Below are 17,274 nucleotides of genomic sequence, written 5' to 3'. Positions count from 1 at the left end.
GGTGTTATGATAATTCACAAACTCAATTCACAGGTGGAGCAGAGGGCTGGCCTAATCTGACTTGCATGTTACAGGGGTCACTCAGGTGCTGGGTTGAGCACAGACTCTTGTAAGAGTAGAAGCAGAAGAACCGATTAAGAAGTTGTATCCAGGACCAGGTGTGGTGGGTCACACCTGTAATCCTAGGACTTTGGGAGCCCTCAGGCTGGATCACCTGAGGTCAGGAGTTCGAGACCAGCCTGGCCAAAATGGTGAAACCCCATCTCTACTAAAAATACAAAAAATTAGCTGGGTGTGGTGGCAACGCCCGTAATCCCAGCTACTTGGGAGGCTGAGGCAGGAGAATTGCTTGAACTCGGGAGGCGGAAGTTACAGTGAGCCAAGATCGCGCCACTGCCCTCTAGCTTGGGCAAGAAGAGTGAAACTCTGCCTCAAAAAAAAAAAAGAAGTCGTATCCGTAATCCAAATGAAAAATGATAGTGGCTTGGATCAGAGTGGTAACACTGAACATGATGAGAAGTGTTTGGATTCTGGATATATGTTGAAAGTAGAACAGTATATCCTGGCAGATAGAAAGTGGGGAGTAATAGAAAGAAAGGATTAGAGGAAGATTCCAAGGTTTTGGGCATGAGCAACATAGAATCATGAGGAGGAAGAAAATCCTTCCTTATGTACTTTGTGCTTCTAATGATTCCGTGTGTCATCTCTGTTTCAGTTTTCATTCTACTCGCCAAACTGGTGAAAACTCAACCAGTTCCAGTGGCATTGTGAATGCTCTTAGTAAATTCAGAGTAGCCCTATGAAAATCACTTTACTAGCTGTCGCTTCTGAGGGCACCACCACCTGTAGTACTGAATGAACAATGTAACATCAACATGAGGATACTTGGGACACCCAGAAGAATTAGAAGACATAGACTCTCTATTCTTTAAGCTTTATTGTGTATTTCACCATGTAGGATAGGTAAGCACTGCCTGGGTTTGGACCTTAGGCACAGGGCCTGGGGGTGGCAGTTGGTGCTTTCAGTTGACTTTGGATCTTTGTGTGATGTAATTGGAGTCCATTTACATGGAGATGGCTTTGAGGAAGCAAGGCCAAGAAATATTAAGTCTCAAGAGTTCAACCAATCAGAAGGAAAAGACCTGTCCTAGGATATTGTGTATATTTTTGCAGTTAACTTAGAAGGCATTCTTATACCTCTTTTTTCTAAATATTTAAGAAAAGCCTCGCTATGGCCTTAAAGTACTAACATTAGGTCTGGTGGGGAGGTGGGGGAAGGATTAACACATATGAAGAGAAATACAAGTAAGTGTAAACAAGCATAAAAATATGTGTTATAACAAAAGTTCATATCCACAATGAATTATCTTTATTATGCTTTTCCCTTCTTTATTTATGGACTTAATTTGCTGTCATCTTAGGCAACTACTGTTAACAGTATCTCATTTGATAATTTGATGTTGACATCTCTCTATTTTCTAAATTTAGTTGAATGCAAAGAAAAACTTTGAAATGCAAATAAGAGATCATTTCTCCTGCCCTTAAGAAAGATTGGAACATGACAAACCTTGAATCAATCTTGGAAAGAATCATCTAATTACAAGAAAGTGTAAGAATTCCAGGCCTTACCTCAGGCAGATAAGGACTAGCTATACATGAAATGCAGACTGTGGCTAACTTTAATTCTTTCCCAAATCAGATTTTCATGAGACATTTTCAGTTCTTTGAGTGAGGCAAATGAATTTCTTTAATATTTTACATATCCATTGTTAAAATTCAATGCAAAAACAACTCTAATGTCAAATATAAATTATTTTGTTGTTAAGTTTAATTTTGAATAATCTTCTTCTCTTTTCTTTGGCATTAGAACAAATTGCAATTACTGAAGTCCAAAGAATTATAAAGCACTATTTAAGCATTTCCATTAGATATCAACATTGAAGGAGAATGCAAAGACTGGTTTATTAATGGAGTAAAGTTTCTGAGATAAGATGGAGCCAGTTTAAAAGGTTTTAACAAGGAAGTACAATACTCAGTTTTGGAAGGAGAGGAGACAACACGATTTGGTCATGACTTAGACTCTTATCATAAAAAATACTATTTCAATTGTCTTTATAATTCAACCTAATAATATGCTTTACTCTTTAACAAAAAGTATATTTCCTATATCTCTAAGGGTACAGTTCTCTGAGATTAAGCAAGCTATTTGTAAAGGATGATTGAATTGAAGAGGGATCATGTTCTTTTAAACGATCTTTCCCATGCCCCTGGCATCACAGAGGCTGAATCGGTACCGGGCACTCAGCATTCTCAGCATTGGATCAACCCTAACCTGCTTGTATTTCTTTTGCTGCAGAGCATAGACCCATAAGCCCAGATCAAACCTGTTGAAGTCTCACTCCTCCATCTACTCAGTTGACCTCTTAACAAAATTCTGTTTCTCTCTCCATTTGTCTATGAAAAGAGTTTTCATTCTAAACTCTTCCAGTTTAACAAAGGGAAAAGGTTAACAAGAAAGTAAATCCCCCCACTCCAAAAAAAAAAAAAGTGGTCCACAGTTTCCCACTGAATTGGAGCCAAAAACTCTGCCAGTTTTGCTCTCATATCTCCGAGCTGCAGCCTGACCCTTCATGTGACCAGTGGGGCTTGTTGTACAAGATCTATCTGGGCGCCTTTCTAAAAGTGCTATCTTCGTCCATATTTCAAAACACTCACAGATATTTTATCATTAATTAGTATTCATATTATGTCTCAAACAATCTGTTCAAGAATAGGGGAAGTGAACTAGTTGAACAGCTCTTCTGTTTGTCTGTTAATTAACATGGATGATGTATGTAGAGCCGAAGGCCTTATAAGGGGAGGAGGTGGTCAAGTGTTGGGCAGGTAATCCCTAGAACATTTAAATGCTTACCTATTTTGGACGCTGGGCTACTCCAAAAAAAAAATTGTACTTGGCAAACAGGGTGGGGAGACACAGGCCTTTTTAAAAATAGACCCATGCCTCTTTGATTCACAGCATCCTGGATTTGCTTTTCATCATGTTAACATGCCACTTGGGAGCTGGCTGGACTCCCTTGTTCAGTGACATATATTTCATAGTGTTTTTTTAAAAACCATTTGTTCTTTCAACCACAACATGCTTTGAATTTCTCTTTCAAATTTGAGGATGTATATATAGATTGATCAAAACAATATTTTTAACATTCCAAACAATTTAGAAAGATAGTGGATGGGTGTCAGTTAATGTATTATGCTCCTCTCTTCCTCCTCCCCCTCTTCAGCTGCTAATCTTAGAACTTGTGTGCCAAATTGTGTAAGATATTCTTCCAATAGCTACATGTGTGACTCTTTTGTGAGCTCTACAGACAGTTATGAGGACAGATTTGGAGTTGCATATGGGACTGTCACATGGTTTGATTTCCTTGTCTTCAGGCACTGAGATTTCTTTTCACTGAGCTTTAATACTGAGGAATTTTTAGTTGTGGTAAAAGTTTAGCAAAGTCTCTATTAAATAATTTACACATTCTGGGAATAGGGAAGGAAAAAAGTTTTTATTCACCACCACTCTGTATTCGGGATCTATATATACTAAATAGTTCATGTGTTTACTCTTTCCAATAGTGAAAAAAACTTAGGGTTTTATCACAGAATTTTTATGAAAATCAGAAAGGAGTAAAGAGCCTTTATTATCTCCTTGCTCTTTTGGAGCAAGATCTAGTAAACGTCTCAACAGAAAAAGTAGCAGATGCTTTGTAAAAAGGTCTCATATCACTTATGTCCAATTATAGAGGCTGATTTGCAAAAAAAAAAAAAAAAAAAAAAAAAAAATCATCTATCTATGTCCTTAGGAGCCAAAAATTCCATGGCATTAGTCTGTGAAATAAGATGCAAATTCATTTTCAACTTTAAAGACACATATCTGAAATCTTGCTTTCATGACCTGAAACCCACAGCCCCCATCCCATAAACACAGTGCCACCCTTGAGGAACACACAGACTTGAAGCAAGATCTTTCTCCTAGTCCTATTTTAAATGTTCCTCAAGGATAAATAATATCCCAGTGAGACCTGTGTCCAATTAATTGGGGCATATATTATAATATTATAAAAGTGTTAATCACATAAACTCAGAACTAATTCTTTTAAGGCCCAGCATATGACTGCATCTTAAAATAGTGCATGACTGTTTATACACTATTTAAAATAGTGTATGACATATGATGTAGTGTATGACTGTTCATCCTTGTATTAATTTTGCCCTTTAAAACAAATCAGTGGTTAATTATTCTGAGCTGTACCTTTATTGGTCCATGAGTAAACTCAGTCAACTTTGTTGCGCTGGGGGAAAAGTCTTAATTCAGAAATAATAATGATGGCTAATAACAATATAATAATAAATTGCTATATTTCTTGATTCCCTGCTCTGGCTCTAAACTCTATATAATAGATATTTTAGATACATCTAATCCCCAGAATAACCTACCAAAATAGGTATTATCACAATTTGTCAAGTTAAGTAAGAACTCGAGAAATAGCTTGAATGAAGAGAGTAGTGGTCTCTCATTTCAGTCCTTAATGTACCTTTCCTGTTTTAGGTTGGAGAAGTCCTGTATCTTACTGGGCAAATTGCCCTGGTACCTTCCACAATGAAATTTGTTCGTGGTGGAATACAAACAAAAGCTCCTCTGTCCTTAAGCCATACCCTGAAAATCCTGGAAGCTACACATGGAGGTACCAGACTTCAGCACACTTTCATGGCTCACTGTTATGAAATGTTATGTTAATGAACAGCCAGCTCACTTCCACTGCTCTGGATACCTGGCAGAACTTAAAGACCCATTAAAAGGTATCTACAGTATCTATTTTATTTCTAGCCTACCAAAGAGCAATTTATGAAAAGGTTTTATTCAGACAATATCAAGTCTCAGTGGACTTCATAAGGGTTTGAACTAAATCTGGAATAATAATGTTTGATTGAGCTGTTATGTTCTGCCTCGTAATTGGCTGTGGACAATTGAGAAAGAAAATTGCTTAATAGAAACTTACAGTCATCACTAACTTTATCTTAATTCCCCAATGCAGTAAGTTAAGAGTTCTTTACAAGCAGCTTAAAGTTTTTAGAAACTGCTGAAATATACTATTTAAAAATATTTCTGCCCATGTATCACATTATATTTTCTGGTGAGGGAGGTAATTTTTCTGATATTTTATTCACTTGGGCTAAGAGTCATCTTATTTCTCCAAGAACATTTAAAAAGGATCACGTTTTTCCATTCTTCTAAAATATTAACTGAGTTTTTGTTTTTTAATATGATATCTGTGCCCTGGTATGGGGTTGGATCTTTTAGTTATCCCACAGATATCAAAAGTAGTTTCTGAATTATATTGACTTTAGATTATGCCATAATTTATACTATCACGTCATCAGAAAGTAAGACTTTTAAGTTAAACAACTGAGTAAGCTGATGATTAGAATATACTTTAGAAGGAACAAGAATCTGTTCTTTGTCGAGGTTAAGAACTACATTGGCAATACAATCATTATTTGCAGATAATATTATCTACCTAGTAAACCCATGAGACATGAACTATGAGCAAAATTAATATGAGTTAAATAAGATTGCTAAGTAAAAAGGAAATATAACGAAAATCTTTTACCTTCTAACTATCAGCAGTAACCAACTTAAAAGATCTAATGCGGAAAAAAGACCAGGTGCACAGTAGCATGAAAACTATAAGAAATTTCAGGACTGCTCTAAAGAAAACCATAAATCTTTCTGGGAGGATGACACTTTTAAAAAGTGAAAAGATATACCTTGTTGCTGAGTTAAAATAATTTGAAGATACCTATTTTCTACAATTTTATTTTTAAAATAAATTTAATTTTATTAGAATCAAGTCTTCCATGGAATACACTTAACAAAATGGTTCTGAAGTGGATATAAAAAGGAATAAAGCTGGCAAAAATAGCCTGAAAGTTTTTGCCAAAAGAAGAAATAAGAGGGGTATAGGGGAAGAGAGGAGGAAAAATAAGAAAGTCTTACACCGCCAGATATTAAAATATATTGTAAAGATACAATTAAAATCATGTAGCATTGGCATAGTAACGGATACGAATCACTGGCTCAAACACGGCATTTCTCTAAATTATGTGCTTTCACATTTGTAGAAGTGCTAGTGTTTCTTTTGATCAGAAGGGAAGATGAGGTCAGGCGGCCTCTTGCAGATTTGGCAAACCTTATTTGGAGTTAGTATCCTGGTGTTCCTGAATGAACTTTCTAGATGCTGCACCTGCTAACAAGGTGGAGTTTGCAAGCGGTCAGCCCTAGCTGCCTCTTAATTTGGTGATGGCCCTTGTGGTTTTAATGAATCTGATTGTGTCTAAGGCTTGCTTGTATATCTGAGAGTCTTTTCCCGTAACTCCTGGGGTCTATGGAATTCTTGTAAATGTTGCATTCTTCAGTTGATAGAGAAAATACTTTCTGAATTCGTGCTTTATTTAAATTATTTTTGCTGTGGCTGACACATTTGAAATTGAGTTATTTCACAGAATCTCCCCCGCTACCACCTCCAGGGACTTTGTTTGTTATTCAATGTAAGCTAAAAATAAAATGATATAAAATTTCAAATTATTTAAGCTAAACTTAAGTATTACTATAGAGTAAACATATTTATTCATAATGTATTTCTTCTCACTTATCCACAGATGTGATCCCAATTTAATATGAGTTTCACCAGTAAACAGTTTGTAGAATATTTTCAGTGAGGCTAGTAGGCAAAACAAGTTCTGGTCATCGTAACAGAGCTTGAAAAACAAAGGTAACATCTAGGCATGCCAACTATACTCATCTTATAACTAAATATATTGCAGATTACCACATCAAAAAGAAAATTTGAGAATTCCAGTTAGTGGTATTTAATTTCCAGCTTAATGTCAATTTAGGCACTACTTACAGTCATTTGCTACAGAATCATCATCTGTCATTATTTTAAGAAAATACATTTATAGCTAAGAAGAAAATTAGTTTGGGAAAGATCATTTTGCTCAGTTGAAATCAATAGACTGTATTATAATGTATAAAGAATGTATCTAATTTTGCTTTAAAAACAATTTGCTATTAGAAGTTAAATTATCACTTTATAATTTTCTATGAAGTGAAAGAAAAGTGTTTTTAACTTAATTACCCCTGCCTAAAGGATATTCTTATTGGGATGATTATTATAGTAACCAAAACATATTGTAATATGCCATTAAGCACATAATGTGCTTTCCAGGAATCTTTTTGGTTCTTTGGTTTTCCTTGGAGGTGCTAAGGGAGTACGGGACTGACACAATATTATTCAACATGCAGATACTTTTTAGGATCATAATGTTGGTTGTTTTTACTAATTCAGGCTGGGCATGATGTCTCATGCCTTTAATTCCAGCACTTTGGAGGCAAGGTGGGAGGATCCCTTGAGCCCAGGAATTCGAGACCAGCCCTGGCAACATAGCAAGACCTTGTCTCTACAAAAAAATCAAAAAATTAGCTAGGCATGGTGGCACACACCTGTAGTCCCTGCTAATTGGGAGGCTGAGGTGGGAGGATCACTTGAGCCTAGGAGGTCACAGCCGCAGTGAGCTATGATCGCACCTGTGCATTCCAGCCTTGGCAACAGAGTGAGATTCTATCTAAAAAAAAAAAAAAAAAAAAAAAAGGCTTTACTAAATTGATTTGACAGTTTCACATTAAGTATTATCTTGTGTTTCTCCTTTTTCCGTTTTTTCCATATCTTTTTAATGGCAGTGTCATATGATATGATGTTTTATGAGTTGTTATACCTCATTCATCAGAGTAATCAATGGGGAAAGGAGCCTTATGGGTTGTAGTCCATTTGTATTGGATAGGACAGATGGCATTATTGATAAATGGAAATATTCCAAATATTTATTGTATAATAATATTACAAGGACTCTGAATTCTGAATTTTAATACCTTTAGTTTCTAAAGTAATTGGCAAATAAAGTGATTTATTTAGTTACCATGTATCCATTTAGTCACATCAGTGTGTGAACCGTAGCATTATCTTTCAGTTAATATGTGATGGGTATTTCTCTCTCAAGGCTTTGTGCTTACTTATCTGAATTCTGACCAAGCTATCACTTTGGTCTTGAGTATTTTAAAGTTAAAAACAATATTTGGAGCTGACACTAAGGTCAAGATAGGATCTCAGAAGTGACAGAGGCAAAGATTCCATAGCATTTCCCCTGCATTACCACCTTTGTCCTGTAGGAGGCAGAGAGGGAAAGAGCAGTCTTAGGTCTCTTTACATTTGCCCCTTGCATAAGTTTCTACTCTCAATAGATTTCCTAAAATTATGTTCTAATATAACTGTGGACATAAGGACATAATGATGTGATTCAGATTCTAATTAAATTTTATTTTGTCAATTTGGAATTCAGTCATTTGAAGAAGGGTTAATGCTGGTGTAGTATCCTTAATGTACTATCCTCCAAAATGTTTGGCATTATTCCAAAATCATATTCACACTAGTAAAAATAAACAAAATCCAGAGGACTTCACTTTTTATCGTATATATTTTTGTATTGTTTAAATGCATACTAAGAGCATATAGCCATGCCTTATTTTTGCAATCACGAAGTTACAAATGATAGTTTTAGTCATTCTAAAACTTTTATTGCCATTGCTTTATTTCTTAAATACTACCAAATCTGTTATTGAAGTCTGGCATGTATTTAAAGACTGCTAGGAGCTCTCTGATAGGACCTCAAGGTTGCTTGCTATTTTATTTAGAAAGCAATAAAAATTATTTAATGGTAGTGACCATTGTTTCTCAACCAAGAATCAGTACATATTGCCCAACAGTGGGATTATTTTTTAAATTATGGATTTGTTATGGTGAATATATTACAAAGGTTAGAAACTAAAAATTTTTATGTGAGTTATAAATTTGTCGTTACCTTCGTTAATGACTGACACCACTCAATTCTCAGTATTTATTCTAGCACACTGTCTTGCACATAGCAAAAACTCAACGTTGATTGCTATATTGAGAAATAAAATAGAATGGTGTACATCCAAAAAGACAATTGGAAATATAAAAATTTAGTTACATGCTTTCAAAATAGTAGTGTAATCCCACTAATCAAATAGAAACTTTATACTAAATTTTGATAAGATCAATCTTTTTAAAGGATTCTTATAAAAATAGGCTATGTAAATTATATTGAAAGAATAAGTTGGCCAAGCTTTATTTAATTAAAAATATCTTATAGTGTACAATGGGCCAAGAGGATAAAGTAACTTAGACCTATGTAAACATATCCCATTCAAGATAGACTCTACTGTATGATTTAGGGCAAAATAACAGCAGTTGTGTTCCTACTGCCCTGGCAAGTACAAATGGACAAAATATACCCTAATAACTCCAGATACCTTCAAAACTCTAGGACTACTTCAGTGATTAAAATGGCATAGAGAATATTCTGATAGAACTCTCAGGACCAATAATAAACCAACGAAAAAACCAGCATTCATTGAATTAGTATGGAATTTGAAATATTCTACATGTATTTTGTTTTTTTAAAAAAATCAAAGTCTAAGTAATATGAAAGACATGTGTTATTTTGTGATTAAGAAAGCCTTTTATGTCCTTTATTTATGGAATCAAATATGTGAGTGCTTTCCAGTAGAATTCAGGAAGAATTTTTACTCTGAACTTTGTATCTACATTTGCAGCCCTTAACCTTCCCTGATCTTTTCTCAGTTTCTCATTATCTGTGTTTCTGTCTCTTCCTTTGTCTCTCCTTCTTCTGTATTCACTTATACACGGAGAGACAGCAAAATGCAGACAGACACAAACACAGCTATTACTCTGGATAACCAAACAAGAAAACTTCCTCGCAGGCAACTCTTCAATGTGGTTATGTTGTGGTTGTTTTAGGAAGATTTCATTTCTCCCCTGTTATTTTAAATTTCGTATATTGGGAGAAACTATGTTATATCACTTCTTTGATGGAGAAAAGAAAAAGTCTCTAGAATAGAGGAGTTTGATTACATTTATAGTGATTCAATTACTCCTTTTACTGTATTTTGCTAGAGGTTTTTCACATGAAAGTTCTTATTCAGAGTTTTGGGCATAACCCATCTTCTCCCTCCCAAAAAGATCATACATTCCTAAAAATAAGATATGAAAACTACATCTCAGCATTTAATTTGTGTTCCTAGAATTATATATGGCCCCCAACATTTTTTTAGACAAACTAAGAATATTAAAATTGCATTTTAGATAACCAAGTTATGGGTGAAAGCAAATTTTCTTTATATTTTAAGAGCACTAGAATATGTATTCAACAAATCTTCTTTAAAGATGTCATATGCTTACAGGGAAAATAATAAGAGGACACCCAATAATACATTTCTAAATTTAGCCCTGAGTTATTTGGACTTCGCTTTAATCAAATTTATCTGAAATAAATTTTTTTCCAAGCCTTAATTTCTGAAGACAGGATGATAGTAATTGATCATGCTGCTGAATAAAAAGTAAATTTTGGCATATTAAGGCAGCATATAAGCTGACATTCTTTAACAAAAGCAGCCTGTCAACTATGGTGCACTTAAGTACAGGAAAGATTGATGTTTGCCAAATGTAAAATCAGAGAGAAGAAAAAATGTTTTCAAGTTTAGAGGATTGCTAACAATGAAAGAGAAAAATAAATAAAAATTTAGATGTATAATATTGTTATACCTTGTCAAAGAACTGTTAATTGAAAACAGGCCTCCTTTTTAAAAACTTAATATAAGATCTCCACCAAAAGACTACTCAAGAGTCTGACAATTAATGAAAAAGTAAAATTTTAAAGGTACAAAGTGATGGCTGACATTAACAAAAATTGTGCTGTTACATTATCAAAATGCTATGCCCTAGATTGCATTGTCAATGCTTTCCTACAGAGTAATTAATATAATTGGTTATGTTACTAACAGAAAGCTGAGTTTTGAAAAATATCAGTATGAATCATGTGAGACTCCATCATAAATTTAATAGCTAAGATACGCAGGTTGCTATTTATTTATTCTGCATATCAGGTTTATGACATTTATTTGGTAGCTATATATTGTTTTGAATTTGCAATAATTTGAGTTATTAAAATGCAGTTTACTTATGATCCATGTTGAGAACATACAGTGCATTCATATGACTACGTAGCATTGGATCTTTCATCTCAGAGTGATATGTTTCATTTGTAGTGATTATAAGGAGAATTTTTAACGTGGGTCAAATGGGGAATAGTGGCACCCTGGAAGTGCTTATAAATAAATTTCTTTTTTAAAATATATCATTTTTAAAATATATCATTAAAATATATCATTCCACAGTGGAATTGAAAAATTACCACTCCTTGTTTAAAGATGTTATATTGTTCTATTTGTGAATCTAACGAAATGCTTGACAGAAAAGAACACAAATTGCTCAAATGAATTTTAGAAAATAAGAAGACATCTGAATCAAACAGTAAGACATTTTAAATACATGAGATACTATCAACAATGTTTACCTACAGAAAATAAGATATTTATATCTATATATATATGTAACTTTTAAAAACTATTAATGTTTCCTGTTTATTCCCATGATGGAAAGTGAAGAAAAATTATATTTGCCCACAGACATGGGAAAGAATTACCTGGCAGAGCTATGTACCACAACAGATTTTTTTAGACTCCCTTTTCCCTGAAGCAGTCTTTTTATTTGAGCACTGTAAGAGATTTTCCATCTTTCTCACTGAAGTGCTCAGGTATATTAGCACCTCTCTCCTTCTCAGGACATTGACTTTGTTAAAAGCAAGAGAAAATACATTATTTCTGTGAGCTGGTTGTGTCTCCTCTCATGTTTAAAAAATAATAATAATTGCTAAACTAGATCAGCCTGTGTACAAAAACTGACCTGTCACTGAATGACTAGCTACCGAAAACCCATTTAAAAATTATATTTGATGGAATGGTATCACCTGATCTTAGAGAAAGATGCTGTACAAAAGAATGCTAGTGTCAATAAAATTCATTGAGCTCTAAATGATATTCCGAAACTGCTTTCGAGCTAAAACACATCCAGTAACTGCTCAGGGCTAGATTACACTGTCTTGGAAGAATATGATAAGTCGGGTCAATGTTACGGGTGTAATAGGTTAAAATAATACAACATTTTCTAATACAGTTGCAGCCTTCTCCCTTAAGTGGAAATTTATTTATGTTGAGCACATTCTAGAATGGAAGCTTGTTTTGAACATGCCAATAAATATAGCAATTACTTCAGGAAACACAGAAGTTGTTGCTTCTTCTAAGAATTATTAAAGAAGGTGAGGCCTTCCATTTAGCACTCTCTGTGCTAACATGAAAGTTCTGCTGTGTAGCCACCATCCTAGATCTTCTCAATACCATTAGGAGTGAATTAATACAGATACTATTTGTTGCTTATGCATGATGAAGGCCTTTCAAACATGCCCAGAAAACAGCCACTATATGGTAAATAGCAGAGACAGTCTACATCAATATCTGGAATGAGGCAAGAATGCACAGCAATAGCACTATAATTTAGGATTATTCTGGAAGTTCTAGACAATTCAGTAGTGCAATGAACTTATAAAAGGTGTGTTACAAAAAAGGAAAGCAAATTCTCATTTTCAGGAAATATATAATCAGGGCTTACTCACCCTATTTCGGAAGAATATGCTGAGTTGAGATAATGGGAATGGACTGACATAACAGACTTTTTCTAGTACAGTTTCAGGCTCCTACCTTACATAAATGTATAGTTATGTTGAACACATTTCAACATAGAAAAACTGAAATGGATCAACTAAAAAACGACTTGAACTGAAAAGAATTAATTAAAATGGCAGGATAGAAAATATGTAATATATTTTAAATTTTTAAATTCATCACTATCTTGATTTGGGGGTGGGAAAGAAGAAAAATAAATTTGTGGTAATAATATCAATTATAAAATATCCAGTAATATCCTGAATAAGAATTGCACAAGACTCTTGTCTGGAAGGAATTATAAAACCTTATTGAGCAACATGCAAAAAGACAAATAAATGTCAAGAATTATGCTTCTAGGCCGGGCGCGGTGGCTCAAGCCTGTAATCCCAGCACTTTGGGAGGCCGAGGCGGGCGGATCACAAGGTCAGGAGATCGAGACCACAGTGAAACCCCGTCTCTACTAAAAATACAAAAAATTAGCCGGGCGCGGTGGCGGGCGCCTGTAGTCCCAGCTACTCAGGAGGCTGCGGCAGGAGAATGGGGAACCCGGGAGGCGGAGCTTGCAGTGAGCCGAGATCGCGCCACTGCACTCCAGCCTGGGCAACAGCGTGAGACTCCGTCTCAAAAAAAAAAAAAAAAAAGAATTATGCTTCTAAATGGGAATACTGTAAAGATAGCAACTAACATACAGGTATGGCTTTAGTACATCAGGCAAAATTCTAGTGGGATTATTTTAAAAACATGAAATAACTTTTCAAACGGTTAGCATTCAGAATAGCAAAAGATCATTTTTAAAACACTATAAAGGGGAATAGGATTTATTAAATATGAAAATATGTTCTTGCACTACAGTATTTAGAATGGTATGGTACTACTGCACCTGGAATCCAGACAAAGATCAATAAAATGGAACAGATAAACATAAAACTAACCCCAGTATTTCTGTGAACCAAATATGACAAAAGAATATTCCAATAATAGAGATAGGGTAGATTATCCAGTGAAGGATAATACAAGATTTTGCTAGAATGTGGGGAGAAAAAAAGAATGATACAATGAAATTCAGACATCAAGTATAATTTTTGCAGAATTTTAAATTAAATATAAATGCTCATAAAATAGAAAAAATACAAAAATATTTATGCGGTATGAACCTAGTCAGGTAAAATATGTGCATATACATATGCACATGGAAAATCAACTGGTAAATATTATACCAAAATGATAGAAATGGTAAAAAACAAAAAAAAAGAGGGAAATTATTGCTATAATTGCTGATGATTTTAGTTTTCTTTTTTATATATTTTTATAATTTACAGCTTTTTTCTTTAATTATAATACATTCCACAATTAGAAAAGTAAGTTATTCTCTCTTTAAAGCAACCATCATGTTATCCAAGTACATACCAAATATTAAACATTTTTTGGCATAAAACAATTGCAGACTTGCTTCAAGATGATACGATTTTGTCATTTTTAATTTTATTATTTTTTCTTTTTTAATCCATGAACAGACGCATGGATGTTGTTGTGTTTAATCTCCAGAATAGGAGGACTTTCCTTTTCTTCTTCCTTTACGATATGTAATTAGAATGAGAGCTGGAAGCAGAGAGCACACAGCGATACTCACCATTGTCTTTCCAACAATGCCTAACACATAGTAGGCATGCAGTAAATATTTGGCTAAAGAAATAAGTAATTCATTAATATAAAACTAGCCAATTTTCAAAGAATATTAATGAAATGATTCTTTCGAATAATCTTTTTTAATGTCAGTCATTTTTCTGGGATACAATCCAACAAAGGAGTTTCAATGCTAGTATCTAATATAGACCAATTCAAAATGTTTCTGCTTTTATTTGTAGACCGCTTCTCTGGATGCAGTATAGTGCAAAAAGCAAGATTTGAAAAGACCAAAGAAACATCTCACCACCTTCCATTTTGCCAGAATTCCATTTTGCCCCAGAATTCTGTAATCTTCCTGGGGAATTTTTGTTTGGAAAACAAATCTCTCTTAAATGATAACACCACATATTGTTCCAAATCCTCTCTCTCTCATCTTCTTTCTTTCTCTGTTTTCCATAGAATCTCTGGGCATTTGGCTTGCAGATGGAGAATCCAAGCCAATTTCTTTTGAGGAGGCTTATTTCTTTTATTATTATTTCTTATTTATTTCTTATTTCTTTGGAGGAGGCCACAGCGACTTCCTCCATGCGAAAAGAGAGACCACTATACTGTACCTCTACCTTGAAGAGCTCAACTTTTAATTCTTAGAGAGGCATTTTGCATTAATAGAAACTCCCCAGGATCTGCACTGTAATTACATTACAATTTTGGATGCTCTTCTAAACCCTGGTGGCCTCATCTTGAGAGGTGTATTTTTTTTTCTTTCTTTCTTCCATTACATATGCACTCTCCTATTGCTTTCCAGGACAGCAGGGTTTTTTTTTTTTTTTTTTTTTTTTTCTGCGATGGAGTCTTGCGCTGCCGCTCAGGCTGGAGTGTACATTGTTGGTGGGGGTACAAAATGGTACAATTTCTATGGAGGTAAATTTTGTAGTATCTCACAGAATTATAGTTAACCTCTGATCCAATAATCCACTTTTTTTTTTTTTTTTTTTTTTTTTTTTTTTGAGATGGAGTCTCGCTCTGTCGCCCAGGCTGGAGTGCGGTGGCGCGATCTCGGCTCACTGCAAGCTCCGCCTCCCAGGTTCACGCCATTCTCCTGCCTCAGCCTCCCAAGTAGCCGGGACTACAGGCGCCCGCCACTACACCTGGCTAATTTTTGTATTTTTAGTAGAGACGGGGTTTCACCGTGTTAGCCAGGATGGTCTCGATTTCCTGACCTCATGATCCGTCTGCCTCGGCCTCCCAAAGTGCTGGGATTACAGGCGTGAGCCACCGCGCCCGGCCCTCAGGACAACAGTATTGCCCTGTTCTGTTCAGAGAGGTACTTTTCCCCCCAAAAGCCATTTTGTCTTTATTGTAGTCAGATATCCCATTTTTTTTAATGACATAAGCAATCTCTAGATAAAAACTTGATAATCTGTCATCTTTTATTTACATTTTAAAAATAGCATGATATGAAAAAGAATCATTCTAGAAGTCAAGAAATTTGGATTCTTGTCCTTACTGTTTTTCTCTCAGCCAGATGTTATGCATGGCAGTTAAATCAACTGTAGTCTCAATTTTTCTTAAGAAATATCTAAATATCTCCTACCTCTAACAATCTTTGATTATTTCATTAATTTTTTGCTCAATCAATGCCATTTATGGAATTCTTAATTTCCTGATGCTGTGTAAGGTATTTATTTGGGTTACCTAAATAATTGAGATTCTCACTTCCATTATACAAGATTCATTGCTTTCTTCATGAAACTGTGAGGGAGACTATTATTTTATAACTGAAATGTTTAATCTTGATTTCTGACTGAGCTTCTTAGGGACTTTTTAAACTAGAGCATTAAGTTTCATGACATCATTCTGTCAAGAAGATAACAAATTGGCCAGATGCGGTGGCTCATGCCTGTAATCCCAGCACTTTGGGAGGCTGAGGTGGGTGAATCACCTGAGGTCAGAAGTTAGCCTAGCCAACGTGGTGAAGCCCCATCTCTCCTAAAAATACAAAAATTATCTGGGCCTGGTGGCGGGCGCCTGTAGTCCCAGCTACTCGGGAGGCTGAGGCAGGAGAATCGCTTCAACCTGGGAGGTGGAGGTTGGAGTGAGCTGAGATTGCACCATTGCGCTCCAGCCTGGGCAACAAAAGCAAATAAAACTCCGTCTCAAAAAAAAAAACAAAGAAGAAGACAACAAATTATTTTTAAAATGATTTCTGTACTTAAAAGTATTTGAAGTGTTACTATTTATAAGAATTCATTTATACTTTTAAAATCACATCCTGGCTGTACTTATAGTAAGACGCTACCTATATTCATCTTGTAAGAATCATTTTTGATCAGGCAACTTTCTTGCATGATGATTTTTCACATAAAGACTTTGAAGCCTGTTATGCTACTACTTTCAAAATATATGAAGATGTACCTTTGGTGTCTTTTAAGAAAAACTTAGTACATTTCATATTTGTTCACCAGTTGAAATTGCTTTTAAAATAAAGAATAGCCAGATTGCTTTCCAAGATGAATAGTACTGTCTTACACTTGACTCGAAGAGTAGAATAAATGAATAATTTTGTATGCAAGTTTCTTGGTTTACTTACAACTTTCTGCTAAGACTCCAGAGACCTTTAAGCAAGGATTCCACCAATTACATTTGTTGTCTGTATGTGTATATATTTTTTCCAGAAAGCATATGTTAGTAGGGCTATTAAGCAATTAGCTTCATGCATATAGATAGTTCATTTTGCACCAAACCATATGATGTGATTGGAATTTATAGAAAACCATCTTTCTTGCCAGAAATTGAGGCAAGTTAATTCTCTAGTTTGGAGAAGTATGGTCTTATGACTGCAATCTGTAGCCTTAAAAATTAGAAGCCTAGTATTCTTTATT

General features: G+C 34.8%; 1 protein-coding gene across 1 annotated transcript in view; it reads left to right on the top strand.

Annotated features, from left to right (window-relative positions):
• Positions 1-4,845, top strand: part of DPH6 (diphthamine biosynthesis 6) — a 338,217-nt gene extending 333,372 nt beyond the window's left edge. The window contains exon 11 of the transcript XR_007727317.1: positions 4,595-4,845. The gene's annotated coding sequence lies outside the window, so the exon portion shown is untranslated. The remainder of the gene's footprint in view (positions 1-4,594) is intronic.
• Positions 4,846-17,274: the final 12,429 nt, after the last annotated feature.

The sequence above is a fragment of the Macaca thibetana genome, chromosome 7 (assembly GCF_024542745.1).
Source record: "Macaca thibetana thibetana isolate TM-01 chromosome 7, ASM2454274v1, whole genome shotgun sequence".
In the NCBI taxonomy this organism is placed as follows: Eukaryota; Metazoa; Chordata; class Mammalia; order Primates; family Cercopithecidae; genus Macaca; species Macaca thibetana.
This window is presented reverse-complemented; position numbering and strand designations above follow the sequence as displayed.